We start from the raw sequence: 18,573 nt of genomic DNA on the forward strand, positions 1-18,573 counted from the left end.
GGACCAGCGCCGCCTACGTCTTGCGTCACTGTTGATCTGACCACAAGGTTTGATGAGGTAATGCGCAGGCGAAAAGCTGGTGCCCGGCGCAGTAGGAAGTGATGAGGGGAAGTTTCTGTCTCCTTAAATTATCTGCGGAACGGTGGGTGTTTTCATCCATACATTTCTTGAAATCGTAATTTTCCTATCTGTTAATGGCGGTTTGAGAGGCATGTCTCTAAAAGTATCGGGTTTATCACCGTGATGTCGTAAGAAGGCCTACTGCTGGTTTTGCTCTCTCTGGGGCGACCAAAGTGGGCGAAGGGAAGCCCGTCGTTGTTCCAGTGACTGCGTACAATCTCTGACTCTAACCCTGAACACCGTTAAAACTCAACAGCATCTGTGTTTTGTTCATTCTCCCGCTGTATAGAATGGCGACTTGATTGCGGTCATATTGTAAGTTTTTTTTTTGCTTTTTCAGATATAATACTTGTCGAAATTATATAGAGTGGTAACGGTGACAGTTGCTAACAATTAATCCAAGTCTGTCGAAGTTAACTCTAAGAACAACCCAGCTGTTATACAGTTTTATTTAAGATCTATCAGACAACTTTTCCCCCGAGTACTGGGTATTTAAATTTGGATTGTGTCCTATAGTAAGAACCTGAGTTAATGTTTTTCCCAATGTCATGGGAATTGAAAAAGCGACAGCCTGTGCCATTTCTTTCCTAAATAAAATTAACGTTCAAAGATACAGAACGATTTTGAACCGTGATCTTGCTATGTTTTGAAAAGTTCTCAATGGGAAGCCAGAAAGGAAAATGATTTATTAAGGAGGTGGTTATTTATTTTTGGTAGGTTAATTTATGATTGTGATCCATTGTAGATATAACCAGTCATCCTATATGAGATCACTTAATTCTAAAAAGAAGCTGCTAATCGTGAAGGTGTGGGAAGAGAAACTAATTGAGTTGTTTGTTGAGAATATAATGTTATCTGACTGCACCTGTTATACTGCTGAGAGTTTTGTGCTTCTGAAATTCTCAACTGTTCCCAATGATACATATGTTATACTTTCAAAAATAAAACTATTGTTATGAAATAATTCTTATTTTTAAAGTAAGCTAAAACTGAGGAGCTTGTGTTCATGCATTATTAAGTCAGTATGTTTGTAGAAATTGCAGTAAGTGATTTCCTCCCATTTAAAAACAAAACTGAAATGTTTTTCATAACTTTACAATGCTCTGATCTTTTTGTGAGCATATTATTGAACAGATTGTGACACTCAGTTTGTGCTCAACAGTACCTTCAATGTAATAATAACCACATTTTCTTTTTTTGTAGTGTCATATGAGGGATAAATATTGGCTTTAATCTCTAGGACACTTTCTTCCTCCTTGATCTTCTTTAGAAGATAGTACATCTTGTTTTAAAAGAATCACTATTGATAGTAAAGCAGGATTGCTATCCGAACTGCATTGAAATGTCCAACTGAAAACATGTTGAGACAAGCCCAAATTACCTGTGAACCATGGTTAAGGTTATATGATACAACAAATTAATTTTAAATATCTAAGGGTATTTAAGCTGTGATATTTAAAGTTAATATGTAAACATTAGTTTAAAGAACTTTGTGTGGAAAAATTTCTATGATTTTACTTTTGCAGCAAGTTCAGATTTCAATAAAATACCCTGAATGTTTTTGGACTATAGCATAATTGGATTAAACTATTATTTTACTACCAGAACATGTGTAACTAGCCATATTAGTGCATTTCCCCTTTTTTGGATTGTTCCAGTCTCAACTTTTATTTGAATATCGATTCCCACTTGAGAAATGATCTGGCTTTGGGGACAGGGACAGCGTTTCTTTTCAACGCTTCCAGGCTTCCATGATCGGAAGAAATTGACGTGAATCACTCTTACATTCTGCCACACCTTTTATGAGCTCAGATAGGAATGTCAGTAAATATATTCAAAAACTTTTATGCTAAGTAATCTATTTTATTTTAAGAAAGTCACTTGACCAAACTCAGTTTCACTGATCTCATCTCAATACCAGTCCTGATGACTTTTGATTTTTAATTAAATTTTTGCCAATTCATTGCTGGAATGCTCATTTGATGTCTGAAACGTTTCCTGTTATGTGTTCTGTAAATTGAGGATATTTCACAGATGAAAAAAAATTGAATGTAACTGATCCATGTTGTAGCTAGTGCCTGGTACTGCAGTGAAAAGAACTGCTTTCAATGCATTCAGAATGACCTTCTGTTTGTAGTCGGAAAAAGTAATTGGTATGTATTTTAATGCTGCATATAATTTATGATAAATACTTAGTTTGATTAGGGACTAATACTGATGTATTTAATTACAATAGAAATTTCAAGAAAATATAGAGCTCAAGCTTGTAACTAGAGCTTTCTTAGAAATAATAGGATGTGCAAGGAATGAATATTATAAGTGAACACTGATAAACTACTGAGAATACCTGTTCCCGTAATCTAATGATGAGTATAAAGAACCCAGTGGGAACAAAGATGGAAAATGTAACAGTTATATCTGTACCATATTTTAAGCAGAAAATTGCTAAAGTCAGTTAGGCTAGTAGTGACTTAATTTTGCCTATAAATCAAACTTCAGTCTCATTGTATGTAACATCTTGTCTTTCTGGCTGGTTTAAATCTCTTAAATAATATTAAATTCAGCAATATCAAAACTTGTTGGCTAATTAAATCTCAACAATTTCTAGCTGATGTGGCATGTTAGTTTGCAAATTGAAGGGGATTCATTTAAATTCTTGTAGTTGAAGCCATGCACCAAATCAAAGAAGATGTATTTTAATTAGGACTGTCTATTGTCTGAGACCCTGGTGGGTGAAAGTAACACAAATATGTGCATAGTTATCTGCTTGCCCTATTGTGCAACTAACCTTTTGTGAATTCTTACATTTTGGCACGATGTCTTACAAACTCACCATTGCAAAATCCGTGTACTTGAATATTTTGGTGACTGCAGCCTCCTCCAACCAGATGCTCTGGTTTCCTTCCCCACTCAAAAGACCTACTGGTTAATAGGTGAACTGGTAATTGTAAATTGTCCCATAATCAGTCTAGGGTTAAATAGAGGGTTGCTGGGAGGTGCAGCTCTGCCACTGGAGACCATGCCTCCGGACATGGTTAAATTTCCCTTTGAATCTCTGCACCATGTCTTTAGAAAGACATCTCTTTGAAATGGTTTCGTTACACCATACTTCCTCATGTTATTTTAATTCTGTGTAATTTGCAATGTGTCATGCTTGATCAGAGACTAGTAGAGGTACATATAGTTGCAAACAAAATACTAATCCAAAAGAATGAATGTCATTGTTTTACAGATAGTGAGATAAGACTTTCATGGAAGTCACAATAAACTGATAAGCCATCTCTACGTCTTTGTTTTGGTGTTCAGCTTCATCTGTTTACATCTTTGATTGAGATGTTCAAACATTTTTCTTGTATCATTGGGCAACATTTGCATTCAATTTCAATTATTTAACCTGATCAGCCATAACAGTATACAGTAGGTTATAGACTGATTACCAATGCTTACCCTGGACGACGTGTTGCAACATTTCAAGGCTGTAATATAGATATAATTGGGTTCAAAAATTTCAGCTATATTCAAGACATATGGATGGTCATTCTATAGGAAACATTTCAGATTTTGACTTTTAAGAACGATTCTAAATATAGTAAATTTATTTTTATTAGCTCTTAACAGAAACTTAATATTCAAATAACAAAATAGTGTTTGTTAAGTAAACATATTCACTCCATCAAAATTATTTCTTTTGGAATTTTAAGCAAATCTTTTTACGCACCATGTTTTGGCCAACCATTATCTGTTGTTGAACAACTGAATAACAATTGTTGGTTTTCACATTACTGAAGTAATGCTGTGGGTGATGGAGTACCAATCACACATAGAATAAAGGTCTCAGTTGAAGGCATTGTATTGTGCAAAGTTGAATACAGTACAAAAGTACCATTATGAATATCATTCAAAGCAACTACTAAGTATTATTCATGAGAATCTTCTATCTCTGATTGAAATTACCCATCCATTTAAAAAGTTTTGGCAGTCCTGTGGATTGGGGCTGTAGGGGGAAGTAAAAGGAGAATAACTTAAATTCCTGAGGGCCAGGAAAAAGTATATTAATTTCCCTTGCTGTTGGATTCTGCAAAATAAATATAGAAATAATTTAAGGTGAAAAGTTGATTAATCCATAAATTCATATTTTTTGTTTATTTCCAGAACTCTTAAATATTTATATACTTAAAGGCATACATCCACTGAGATTCATGTTCTTTCAACCCATTTGCTGGATGTAACCCCATCCTCTAGTCCAGTGGAAGTACTTGTGTTCATTTACGCATGTGATGCAGACTTAGCACTGCGACTTTCTCATACTTTTGATGTTAACTAATATGTAGCTTGATGCTCAGTTTTTGCATCAGTTCAATTAGTTTATATCAATTGCTAGGCTATAAGATGCAAAGCAAATTTGCACTTGTATGATATTTCTCAGAACCTTCATTTTCAGTTGCTGTTCACAGCTGAATAGTTATCAAAGACTTGTCACTGTTTTATTGTAGGAAAGCATGACAGCAAATTTGTGCATCTAGTTCTAAAATTTCAATGAAAATGACAACCATTTTCAGTTATTGCCAAAAAATAATCTTGGGTCTGTAATGTGTCCCCATACTTATAAGTGTGTGCATTCTTTGGGTGTACCTAAAGAATCAGATGGCTCCTTAGTTTGGCTGTATTCACTATTTGGAGAAATTTTCAGGCTAATAATATTCTGATAAGATTTGACACTTTTTCCACCTTTAAGTTATGGCAGGTGTAACTTGAAAGTAAGGTCAGCATGGGCATTAAGGTAATTAAACAGCTTCCTTCCTGGATTAAGGAAAATGGATCTCTTGGAAGACAAAAATCAATTTGCTTGGACAAACAGCATGGTGAAACGGGGCTATTCTACAAATGCAGTGATTTATGATTTCAAAGATGGCTTTTGCTCAAGGGTCATCCATGAGCAAATATAGGGGAACGGTTATTAATTATAGAAACCAAAGGAATACCTTGAACAGAAAGTAAATCAGGATTTAGTTCAGTTAGGACAGTAATTAGATTTCATTGAATGTTGAAAAGTGACATGAAGGAACACTCTCATGTAGGTATGGTAAGAAAATAAAAATGATGAGTTAGCAAATAGGATAATAAATACCTAAGGTCATGTTTCAAAGTACCTTTGCACTGAGCAGGTCAGAACAGAATATTGCTGTTCTGATTTTGCTTGCAAACTAAATTATTTGGATTCAAAAAAAGCATACTGCTGAAGAGGGATGTGCTTTCCTGACTTCCACTTTCTGAAATCCACAAACAATTCCTTGGATTTGCTGAGGCCAAGTCCAATGTTGTAGCTGTGGGACCTCTTAACCAGCCAGTCTTTCTCACTTGTGTACGCTGCCTTGTCTTGTGGCTAGGCGCAGCTCAAAAAACATCTGTATATTTGCATATAACACAGGTTTTGTTGGTAAAATCGCAGATGGTGACCAAAATGTAAATTTTCAATGTTACATGATACTAACATCCCAGAGTGACAGTTTGGAGCAGAAAATAGGAAAATGGAAAAATGGGTGGTAATAGAATGGGGGGGGGGGGGGGGAGACCTTTTATAGATGTGAGGGTTCTATAACAATAGATACAACTACTAAATCAATGTTTGAAAAACATGAATATGAATGCATATGGTTGAGAAAAGATTCTGACATTTCAAGTATTTGAAATTAGAATGTGTGTGATGTTACAATCTTCTACAAAAAGCTCAAAAAGGACAAAATGCCATATTTTCATAAATTCTTGTGTTAGTGGAATTCCAGAGTACTTCAATAATAGAGTATACAGTACAATTTTACTCTCTTTGCCTAAACAATAAATACTTGTGAGGGTGGGAGTGCATTACAGATTCAATATGCTAGTTTCAGGATAGCAGGACTGTAATTTGCAAACGACCAGGGTTAGGGCCTCTTCATGAGAGTTGAGGAAAAACCTACTGATTTGTTATTGTCACATGCATGAGTTACATACTATCGTATCAGTGGAAAGAACTTTATATTGTGAGCCATTCATATAAATCATTGCATCAGTAACTGAGATAGTACAAGTTTTAAAACAATAACAGAATAAAGTGTGTAAGTACAGAAAAAATGCAATCCACGCAGGCAATAAGGCAGAAGGCCATAAGCTAGATTGTGAGGATAAGAGTCCATCTTATCATAGAAGGGGCCATTCAGTAGTCTTACAACAGAGGGATAGATGCTGTCCTTGAGCCTAGTGTTCATGTTTTCAGGCTGTTGTATCTTTTGTCTGATGGGATGTCCAGGGCAGATTGGGTCTTTGAATCTTACTGGCAGTGAGAAGTGGAGATGGAGGCTGGTTTTCATGATGTGCTGAGCTGTGTCCAAACTGTAGTTTCTTGTTGTCTCAGTCAAAGCAGTTGCCATACCAAGCTGTGATGTACAGTTGCATGTACTCACTCTGACGGTAGAGGCCATTCTGGGAGATCCCTCTTTTTCTGGTGCTCGGTGAAGACATCTCCCAGTTATGCCGGGTCTCTGCCATAAGCGAGAGGCCGCACTGGATACAGTATATGACCCCCAACAGCTTCACAGGTGAAGTGTTGCCTCATCTAGAAGGACTGTTTACGACCCTGAACGGTAGTGAGGAAGGAGGTGTAGGGGCAGGTGTAGCACTTGTTCCGCTTGCAAGGATAAGTGCGAGGAGGAAAATCAGTGGTGGGGGACGAATGAACAAAGGAGTTGCATAGGCAGCAATCCCTGCGGAAAGTAGAAAGTTGGGGGGAGGGAAAGATGTGCATGGTGGTGGGATCCTGTCGGAGATGGTTATCACTGTGTTTCTCCCTCCCCTCTATCCACCATTTAACTCTGACTGTTTTTTTTTCTCCAGTCCTGCTGAAGGGTCTCAGCCCAAAATATCAGCTGTACTCTTTCATAGATGCTGCCTGGCCTGCTGAGTTCCTCCAGCATTTTGTGTGTGTTGCTTGGATTTTCAGCATCTGCAGATTTTCCAACGTTTGTGGTAGTTATTATGTATTGCTTTATTCAATAGAAAGCAGGTCCTTCTGGCTCAATGAGCTGTACTACCCAGCAGTCCACCTAACATTATTTAACTCTAGCCTAATTACAGGACAATTTACAATAACCAAATAACCTACTAACCAGAGGAAAGTGGAACACCTGGAGCAAACCTACATGCAAATGTACGTACTGGTGAATCTGTGGAATTCATGCCACAGACGACTGTAGAGGCCAAGTCATTGGGTATATTTAAGGTGGAGGTTGACAGGTTTTTGATTAGTCAGGGTATGAAGGGTTGCGGAGAGAAGGCAGGAGATTGGGGCGGTGAGAGAAATGGATCAGCCATGATGAAATGCTTGATGAGCCAAATGGCCTAATCCTGCTCCTATATCTTATGGTCTTATAATATATCAATCTGTATGGTCCACTGTTAACAACATTGCCTAGGTAGTGGTGTTATTCTGGGCCAGAGATGGATTGATTTATTGTTACTTTGTTGTTTCCCAAAGGGATGTTGGAGTGTTGAGTTTGGCATTCAGATTTGGTCTCTTGTCAGTTTCAATTTGCTACATTAGGAATGATTGGCATGAGTGAGTGGGGTGCAATGGAGGTAAAGATGTCTGAACCTATGCCTGCCAGCAATCTGATTAAAGAGTCGTTTAGATCCAGTTATTGCCAATGTTGATAGTTCTTTGGAATGAAAACAGGTCAGTTCGCACATATAAAATAAAGCCCTTGAAATATGCACTCTATACTGCTTGGTTTAGCAACCAAATTGTAGTAGTTTTTTTTCTTTTGATTCATTATTTGCCAAAGCAAACTGATTTTATATCATGTCACACAAGTCTGAGAGATTACAACTATAAATAAATATGCTGTCAATATAGGCAAAATTATCATTTTCAGAACCTTGATATATTGCTAACATATATGAAAAGTCATGGTATAATTGAGCAACACACACACAAAATGCTGGAGGAACTCAGCAGGCCAGGCAGCATCTTGGAATTACAGCATCTGCAGATTTTCTCGTGTGTACAATTGAGCAAAATGTTTTTGCCCTTTGTCATATGGAATTGACAAGTGCATCGTTTTTGTTTCAATAAACTTACAGATCATGGTGATCAGGTAATGGTAATTTGTCTTTGTAGAATCCATAGATCGCTACCTAAAAACGTGAGAAATGGAATAAAACTGGCTGTCATGGAAAATAAATGGATAAATGCATTTTGTTTTTCAACTTACATTTCTTGAAGCTTGTGCAGAGATTGCAGCTTTGAATGGCGAAAATCACGGTACAGAGAGCTGAAGTGAAACATATCCCCACCCTCCCTGTAACACTGAGTTGCTTTTATTTGACAAAATCTGTATAAAAGTGGCTAGGGCACTGGTGCTTGGCCTAGGTTTTCCATCTCTGGGTGAGTATTTTGAAGTGATGCACAGTGTACCTCAATTGGTAATGGAAACATAGTTCAAGGGGCGCTAATCAAACAGGCAGCATTGCACTAACTGGTGTCAGACTAGTTCAGAGTTGTTGATGCATCACTCATCCAAACAAGAGAAGAGTTTTCTGTCCACCTTGCAGTTGGTGGAAAGGCCTTGATGGTGGGAAGGGAGTTGCTCACTGAGAGCGACCCAACTTCTGATCTGATCCTGTAGCTGAAGTATTTATATGGATGGTGCCGTTTACATTTCCAGTCAGTGGTGGCCTTAGGATATTCATGGTGTTTTGCTAGGAAGTTCTTGATGAATAAGCCAAGGAAAGTTTGGCATACACCATTGTTGTGAGGAACCCTGCTGGATGCTCTGGGGCTGAGATGATTGACCTGACAACCACTGCTATCTTGCTTTTCAGGTGATTTAACCCCAGCCACTGGAGAATTTCCCCTTTTAATGCCTATTGATTTAAGTTTTGCCCAGGTACCTTGACACCACATTCAGTTGAACGCTGTCTTGATGTAAAGGGCAGATACTCATGTGCTGCCTATGAATTTAGTGGTTTGCTCCATTTTGGACTGCAAACTTCATTACTGCCTTGGTCCAAGTAGTTCTGGTGAATTTCGAAGTGGGCATCAATGAATGGTTTATTGGTGTGTAAGTACTGCTTGCTAGCATTGTTGATGACAGCTTCTAGCACTTTTCTAATGTCTGTGAGTAGACTAACCGGGCAATAATTAGCCAGACTGGATTTGCCCTTTTTGTTAACAGGATATAACTTGCAATTGTAGTAAAATGTTCTTTATCTTGTACTCTTAATTCTCTTGTAGCAAACACTAATGTTACATTTTCTTTCCTGTAGTGTAAATATAGACAACTTCTTCACCAGTTTAATGAATACACAAGGCTTTTGTTTTCCTTCTATTTTAGTGCACAGCATGTCTATGAATATACAAAGATCTTTTTAAAAAGCAATCTCTTGGATTGAGAAGACTTGCTGCTGCTCCATTTCTGTGGGTTTTCAAGTGGCTGATAAGACCCTCTTGGGAACCTCAGACTTTGTTGCATCGAAGCAGAAGTTACTTTACAGCAGATGGTTTATTTGGAGTTCTTTCATCTATCTCTGCTTGGTTCCTGTCAAAGATGCTTTCTGCTTTCCTAGATGCCACTCAACATTGAGTAGCTAATGGTCACATATTCTCATGAGTTGATGTGGATTTACTTTTCAATGAGTTTGAGAATGTGCGCAAAACAAAGAAAATTTCTTGTGTGTGGCAGAGTTCAGGATAGCATATCTGTTTTGAGATTTTGGTGTTAGGCATGCTGTTGATGTGTCCACCCAATGGAACTAGCTGAGTGTAAATAGTCACATTGCTTGGAATGTTACCCTGAGAATGGATGCTGATGGTCATTAGTTCAGCCTTCTAATGGATTTGAAAGATTTCATGGTACTGAAGTGTTTTGAGGTGAATGTTGTAGATAAACCACACAGATGTCCAGTAAATAGTTACATTAGTTCTAGCTTGCAGTCTTGATGTATAAACTGTACTGTAGAAATTGTACTGGAAAAAACAGGGAGATGTGTCACTGACACTTTTTGTTTGCTGTTTGGCATCTGAAAAATTAGCTAATTTTGGAATTTATTCTGTTACCCTAAACCTAGTCACGGTATTGAGATGTGATGACTGTAAACCTTTTTAATTCATAAGGAAAATGAGACTCATTATTTTTGAAAATTTGTGGTTCCAGTTCATTTTGTCTGTAGGTTTCTGAATTCTGCAGTATCATAACTTTTGCTGTAATGGTCAAATTGTTTGGAAAATATTAGTAGAATTCAATAGAAGTAAAATGTGATTCACTTTTCCCCATATGTACACTACCATTAGTCCTATCACTCACAGACCTTTTACTGGTTTCCATAGAAGTGTTGATGAAATTCAGATGTAACTTTGCATTACTTTCCTTTGTGTAGCATGTGTTATTGAACTAGCTTAACATCTATTCGTGATACAGCTACAACTTGTTTCAGCTCTGGAAATCACACCATATATCTTTGGCTCACCAGGAAGTTTTAAGGAGTATAGAGAAAATATTTCAAGACTTCTATCCTCCTCTCTGACCCTTACACAACTTTTGGAGCATTGTATGATACCTAGTAAAGCTTCCAAAATTACATTCATTCCTTTACAAATGCTATTTGTTTTGACCTTTTCCATTAGGCTTTACAACCTCTGACTTGGTATTAAAACATTTGGATGGGAATTTCCAGGTTCACATCGCAAGTCCTTGAAAGTTCAACAATAACAACAGCAGAAAATCACATGGGACTATTCTTTGTGTACATCAGATTAATGCAGCAGGTGTTTAAATGTTTATGTAATAATCATAATATAATTTGAGTTCAATGTAGCATTCAAAAAGGATAAATGTGAAATAGTTACTAAGAAGACATGAAATTGAGCAAGTTTTATTTTAATGAAGAGACGTCTAGGGTAGACTGGGCAAATCTAATTGACTCAATGGGAATTAAGGCTCTCCTTGTCAAAAGTTAATAACGAATATCATTAAAAACTTAAAAATAAACCATTTTAAAAGGCCAAAAACAAGCAAATCTTATAAACTGGCAGAGATGCAAAGTGACAAAATATAGAACTATATAAATGGAGTTTGAAACAAGCTCAATGTTATTTTACATGCAATTAGTTGGAAAAAAAAGCAGTTGAAAGCAATATGTGACTCCCTAGAAATAATGGTATATTGTACATTAAGCTAAGGAAATGATAGATAAGAATCATTGAACTGTACAGCATAGAATGGGCTGTCCGATCCAACTTATCAGTGACTAGTAATGGGCATTATTCTGTATTAATTCCTTTGCCCAGCACTTGGTGTTCGTCGAGTACTTTGAAACGAGGTTTCATCAATGAACTTTGGACAGTAGACTCGGGTCACGAATATAGTTCTCCTTTTAAAAAGTGGAAGAGAGATGCCGCCACGGTTTACAAGTTCGATTAAACTGAAGAAGCTTTAGACTTCCACTCAACTATCCTGCTGTGGAATGTACAGTCTCTGGAGGTTGCTTTACCAGAGGGAAATCAGGGACTGCTGTGCACTTTGCTTCATGGCAATATGGCCCACAACTGCTATTTCAGACGCCGCACTGCAGCTCAGCGGCTTCAATGTTCTCTGCAAAGACATGACAGCTCAGTCTCTAAAGGCAGAGGAAGTAGAGTACGCTTTATGATTAACTTATGATGTACAAACATGACAGGTCTTGGTCTCAATCTGCTCACCCAACCTGGAACATCTAGCAGTCAAATGTCATCCATTTTATCTGTCAAGAAAGTTTTCGACCATTGTCCTGGTAGCGGTGTACATTCTACCTCAGACCAACATTAGACAGGCGCTGGAGGAGCTGAGCACTGATGAGCAAGCATGAAACAGCACACCTTGTCATTGCGGGATATTTCAACCAGGCCAGCTTGAAGTCTCTGAGCAATTACCACCAGCATCTCACCTGTGGAACCAGAGGAGCCAACACATTTGACCACCATCAAGAATACTTGCCATGTCATCCCACACCTACACTTTGGAAAGTCCGATCATCTGGCTGTACTTCTACTTCCAGTGTATAGGCAGAAACTAAAGACTGCAACACAAGAAGATATGATCAATGGAGGTGGTGGTGAAGTGTTTACACGACTGCTTTGAGTCGGTGGACAGGACAATATTCAGGGATTAATTTAAGAGTCTGAATGAATATGCCACAGTTGTCATTGACTTCCATTAAAACCTGTGAAGATGATTATGTGCCTTCGAGAACATACCCAAATCAAAAGCCACAGATAAACCAGGAGATTTGTCATCTGCTGATGGCTAGACCTGTGGCATTCAAGACTATGTATTCTGTATTGAGTCATTCCTTCAATAAAAATATATTTAAAAAAAAAAAGACTGGTGATCCAGAGCTTATACAAGAAGTCCAGGTATGACCTATGGAAAGCTGTTGTAAGAGCCCAAAAAACAGTTCTGTTTGAGGTTAGAGACAGAATCAGATGCATGTTAGCCCTGGCAGTGTTTGCAGGCCATTACTTCCTACAAAGCAAAACCTAACATCATAAATGGCAGTGATGCTTCATTCCCAAATGAGCTAGCTGCCTTTTATGCACCTTTTTAAAAAAGGAGAATAAAACTACATCTCTGCGAATCCCTGCAGCATCCAGTGACCCTGTGATCTCTGGCTCAGAGATCAAAGTCAGAATATCCTTCAAGAGGGTGAACCTTCGCAAGGAGTCAGGCCCCAATGGTGTACCTGGTAGGGCTCTGAAAATCTGTGCCAACCAGCTGGTGAGAGTGTTCAAGGATATCTTCAATTTCGCATTGCTGTATTCAGAGGTTCCCACCAGCTTCAAACTAGGAGAGTGCCCAAGAAGAGCAGGGTGATCTGCCTCAATGACTATTACCCTGTGGTACTCAGATCTACTGTGATGAAGTGCTTGGAGAGGTTAGTCATGGCTAGAGTCAACTCCTGCCTAAGCAAGGACCTGAACCTGCTGAAATTTGCCCATCGCCACAATGGGTCCACAGCAGATACATCCTCACTGGCTCTCCACTCAGCCTTTGATCAGATGGACAATAGTAATACTTAATCAGGTTACTGTTTATTGATTACAGCTCAGCTTTTAACATGATTATACCGTCACTACTTATTAAAAGCTCCAAATCCTAGGCCTTTGGAATTGGATCCTTGATTTCCTCACTGGGAGACCACAGTCTATGTGGATCAGAAGTAAAATCTCCTCAGCGTTGGCACTCAACACTGCCACATCTCAAGGAAGCATGCTTAGCCCAATTCTCAATTCTCTTTACACCCATGACTGTATGGCTAGGGAAATCTCAAATGCCATTATTAATTTACCAACAACACAACTGTTGTTGATGGAATTTCAGATGGTGATGAGGTGTACAGGAGTGAAATGGCTCAGCTGGTTGAGTGGTGTCACAGCAATAACCTTGTGCTCAACGTCAGTAAGATCGAGGAATTGATTGTGGGCTTCCAGAAACACATCAGTCCTCATCAAGGGACTAGAAGTGGAAAGGGTGAGTAGTTTCAGGTTCTTGGGTGTCAGCATCTCTGAGGAGCTATCCTGGACCCAACATATTGAAGCAATTACAAAGAAGGCAATTACAAAGCGGCTATATTTCATTAGGAGTTTGAGGAGAATTGGTACGTCACCAAAGACACTCACATATTTCAACATATGTACTGCAGTGAGCATTCTAACTAGTAGAATTGATGTCTATTATGGATGAGCCACTGCACAGAATCGGGGAAAAAGCTGCAGTAAGTTATAAACTCGGACAGCTCTATCCTGAGCACTAGCCTCCCCAATATCTAGGACACCTTCAAAAGATGATTCCTCAAAAAGGTGGTGTCCATCATTAAGGATCCCCCCCATCATCCAGAAATGCCCTTACATCATTGCTACCATCAAGGTGGTGGTACAGGAGCCCAAAGACACACACTCAATGTTTCAGCAACAGCTTCTTCCCCATTGCTATCAGATTTTTGAATGGACAGTGAACCCATGTACACTTAGTCAGTATTTTTCCCTCACTTTTTGTATTACTCATTTTTTAAAATATATACTTGTTGAAGTTTATAGTTATTACTATAAATTGCAATGTACTGCTGCAGCAAAACAACAGATTTCACGACATATTAAACCTGATTCTGATTCTGTCCTTTATGCGTGAGTGATTCAAATGCATGAATGAATTTGCATGACTGATGCATGAATGCTGTCAGTGAGGCAACTTCAGTTGTATCTCAAGACAGTGCATTCCAGATGCTTTGGCTGAAGAAGATCCCTCTTGTATCTTTTCCCCTCATCCTTGTCCTGTGGTTTTGTCAGCCTCTGATAAAACTGTTAGGTTCTTCTGCATCTGAATTTATAGAGAAAATTGAAGATATCCTGAATTAGGAATCAGTAAAATTTATGAAGATTCCCAAGATCAAATGATGGAGAATATCTCACTTTTTATATTGCCAATTAATGCTATTTTAGAAATGTGAGTGTGAAAGCAAAGTACTTGAGCAAGTTAGGCTAGCATTTGACTTTTGGAAATTACTCGAGCTTATAGTAAAAGATAATCGGATTGAAAGCTTTGAAATTTTTCAGTTGATTTGAGAGAACATTAAATTGTATAGATCATGCCGAACAAACATGATCGGATGTATAGTGCTAGCTAGCAGACAAAATAGGACTTGGCAATAGCGCCTCCTAAGACAACTCGAGCATTCTGTAAGATGACTGCTTTTACACCCAGTCCTTATATTTATTGATTCCCCTCATGCTCATAGATTGAGCAGTTGCAGCCATGGATATATTCATAAACTGAGCATGTACAACCCTCAGAATTTTGACATGAAGTTTGTTGTTATTCAGCAGCCTTGCAAAGATGTTAGTCCCTCAGCATTTCCTTGGGTTGTGTTGGTTGTTACAGCAAATGACGCATTTCACAGTATGTTCAATGCAAGTGTGAACGATAAATGAATCTGAATAAATTTCAAAAATAATGCACAAATAAAAGAATAATGAGTTAGTGCTCATGGACCTGATTGTGGAGAAGAAGCTGTTTTTGAAGCATTGAGTGTGGGTCTCTGGCTCCTGTACCACCTCCCTCATGGTACAAAGATTTTTAGTTCTTTGGGTTTACAAAGTGTTTCAATCTTGGGTTATATCCTGCAATGTGGCTTGATCTTCCATTTCTAAGTTCTGCTGTCTGGGTGGGGTGGGAAATAGTCTCTGGATACCATGAAGACATTTAATAAATAACCCCCAAAGACAGTTAATGTTGCTAATGAAATTGAATCCAAATTTACTGAGCTGGCTGGATTAAATGGAGTTAAGCTCCTTCTGCTGGTTGCTGTATCTGAGCTTGGGGGGCAGGGGGGGCACAGTGTAACATTTAGAGACAAGCCCATCAGGCAGGTCCCAGCTTGTAGAATTTGGGATTGGTGGAGGGGGCAGGGGTGCATTCAGATTCCTGTATTTATTACATGTACGTGAAAACAACATTGAGCGAAATGCAATTGTTTGCATTAAGAAATTGCGTAATCTAAGGATATGCTGGAGACAGCCTGCAACGGTCGCCACATGTTTCAGTACCAACATATCATGCTCAGGACACATTGGTGAATAATTCATGAGTTCCTTAGTATATTTGAAGGAAAGGGAAAAGAATAGGAGATTCATATAATAGTGACGAAGAGTAAGAGGATCTCATTTCCATAGATCTGCAGGGCAGAATGATCTGTGTTTTACTTGTAAGTGTACTCACCCTTCAAACAATGTAAACTCCCTGTCTTAGCTGTAGTTTGCCTTCACCACAATGTGATGCTTCACAATGGAAAAAATCATAGGATGGAATATAGGCAACAAGGAAACTTGCTGGATTATTTAATGTTGCATTGGTCTTTTTGTACAGTGATTAGGTACAGTTTCAAATGCATCTGTTCTATTTGTCACAAACTTGTAATAGTGTAGCGGTGTGCTACACGCAGCGCTGAAATAACGACACGTAGTCGATGAGCTGCAGTTGCAAAAGAGATTTATTCGAACTTCGCGGCCTCGCTTTAAAGCCTTCCTGATCCCGCCCTCCCCGGGCAGGAATGCTGTAGGGGACACGTATTCACAGTCCCGTCCCGCGCGCGGGCTTTTCCCCTTGCTGGTGAAGCAGACTTGGTGCCCTTTTTGGGACTGGCCTCAATGCCGGCGCGCGCCGATTTGTGAGCCGGTTCGAGTGCGCTGGGAAGTGGGTCACCACATAACCCCCCCCCCAGAACCGGTGATACACCCCCCAATGTCCACAGTCTGGGCCGGACTCTGTTTGGGAGGTCTGCCTCTGCGCCGCAGTGCCGGAATCTCGACCGGCTGCGCCACGTCCACATGGGCCGGTTTGAGTCGGTCCACCGTGAAAACCTCCTCTCTCCCCCCAATGTCCAGCACGAATGTGGACCCGTTGTTTCTGATCACTGTAAATGGCCCCTCATAGGGCCGCTGTAGCGGTGCCCGATGTCCGCCCTGTCGTACAAAAACAAACTTACAGTTTAGCAGGTCTTTGGGTACGCAGGTCGGGTTCTGCCCATGCTGCGAAGTGGGTATGGCGGCCAGGTTACCGAGCCTCTCGTGTAGTCTGCCCAGGACTGCTGCGGGTTCTTCCTCTTGCCCCCTTGGGGCTGGTATGAACTCCCCTGGGACGACCATACACCAACTCGGCCAACGAGGTGTGCAGATCTTCTTTGGGCGCCGTGCGGATTCCGAGCAGGACCCAGGGAAGCTCGTCCACCCAGTTAGGTCCTCTCAGGCGGGCCATGAGAGCCGACTTCAGGTGACGGTGGAAACGCTCCACCAGTCCGTTTGACTGTGGGTGGTAGGCAGTTGTGTGGTGCAGCTGTGTCCCCAAAAGGCTGGCCATAGCTGACCACAGGCTGGAGGTGAACTGGGCGCCTCTGTCAGAGGTAATGTGGGCCGGTACACCAAAGCGAGATACCCAGGTGGCGATTAGTGCCCGGGCGCAAGATTTGGAGGTGGTGTCGGTGAGCGGGACCGCCTCTGGCCATCTTGTGAAACGGTCCACGATAGTGAGGAGGTGCCGCGTGACGCTGGCAGGGGGCCCACGATATCCACATGAATGTGGTCGAAACGCCGGTGGGTGGGTTGGAACTGCTGCGGCAGAGCTTTGGTGTGCCGCTGCACCTTGGCAGTTTGGCAGTGCATGCACGTTTTGGCCCATTCACTGACCTGCTTGCGGAGTCCGTGCCAAACGAACCTGTTGGAGACCATCTGGATGGTTGTCCTGATAGAGGGGTGCGCTAAGTTATGAATGGAGTTGAAAACGCGCCGCCACCAGGCTGCCGGGACGACGGGGTTGGCCGGTGGTGACGTCACAGAGCAAGGTCCTCTCACCTGGGCCTACGGGGAGGTCCTGGAGCTGCAAACCGGAGACTGCGGTTCTGTAACTTGGGATCTCCTCTTCTGCCTGCTGCACCTCTGCTAATGCTTCATAGTCTACCCCTTGGGACAGGGCCTGAATGGTATGGCGAGAGAGAGCATCCGCCACAACATTGTCCTTTCCCGAGACATGCCGGACATCCGTCATGTATTCAGAGATTTAGGACAGATGTCGCTGCTGGCGGGACGACCAGGGATCGGACACCTTCGTGAACGCAAAGGTAAGCGGTTTGTGGTCCGTGAACGCGGTGAAGGGCCTACCTTCCAAGAAGTACCTGAAATGCCGGATTGCCAGGTATAGCGCCAACAGTTCCCGGTCGAAAGCACTGTATTTGAGCTCGGGTGGTCACAGGTGTTTGCTGAAAAACGCCAGGGGTTGCCAGCGACCCTCGATGAGTTGTTCCAGCACCCCACCGACTGCCGTGTTAGATGCGTCCACTGTGAGGGCGGTAGGGACGTCCATTCTGGGGTGCACTAGCATCGCGGCGTTTGCCAAGGCTTCTTTCGTGTTAATGAAAGCGGCGGCAGACTCCTCGCCCCAGGTAATGTTCTTGCCCGGACCCGACATCAGGGCGAACATGGGGGCGCATGATTCAGGCAGCTGAAGGGAGGAAGCGGTGGTAGAAATTTACCATACCCACGAATTCCTGAAGGCCTTTGTGTTGGGTCGGAGGAAATGGCGGACTGCGTCTACCTTAGCAGGCAGAGGGGTTGCCCCGTCTTTAGTAATCCTGTGGCCCAGGAAGTCAATGGTTTCGAGCCCGAACTGGCATTTGGCCGGGTTGATTGTCAGGTCGTGTTCACTCAGTCGGGCGTAGAGTTGACGGAGGTGGGACAGGTGCTCCTGACGACTGCTGCTGGCTATGAGGATGTCGTCCAAATAGATGAAAGCGAAGTCCAGGTCGCGTCCCACCGTGTCCATTAACCGCTGAAACGTCTGTGCGGCATTCTTTAGGCCGAACGGCATACGAAGGAACTCGAAAAGGCCGAAAGGGGTG

General features: G+C 41.0%; 1 protein-coding gene across 2 annotated transcripts in view; it reads left to right on the plus strand.

The window, feature by feature from the left end:
• Positions 1 to 11: 11 nt before the first annotated feature.
• dcun1d3 (defective in cullin neddylation 1 domain containing 3) overlaps positions 12 to 18,573 on the plus strand; it is a 40,381-nt gene continuing 21,819 nt past the window's right edge. Inside the window, exon 1 of one of the 2 annotated variants that reach the window (XM_073060469.1) lies at positions 12 to 142. The gene's annotated coding sequence lies outside the window, so the exon portion shown is untranslated. Of the gene's footprint in view, positions 436 to 18,573 lie in introns of both variants that reach the window. The other variant, XM_073060470.1, reaches the window with a different exon arrangement.

This window comes from Hemitrygon akajei, chromosome 11 (genome assembly GCF_048418815.1).
Source record: "Hemitrygon akajei chromosome 11, sHemAka1.3, whole genome shotgun sequence".
Taxonomy (NCBI): domain Eukaryota; kingdom Metazoa; phylum Chordata; class Chondrichthyes; order Myliobatiformes; family Dasyatidae; genus Hemitrygon; species Hemitrygon akajei.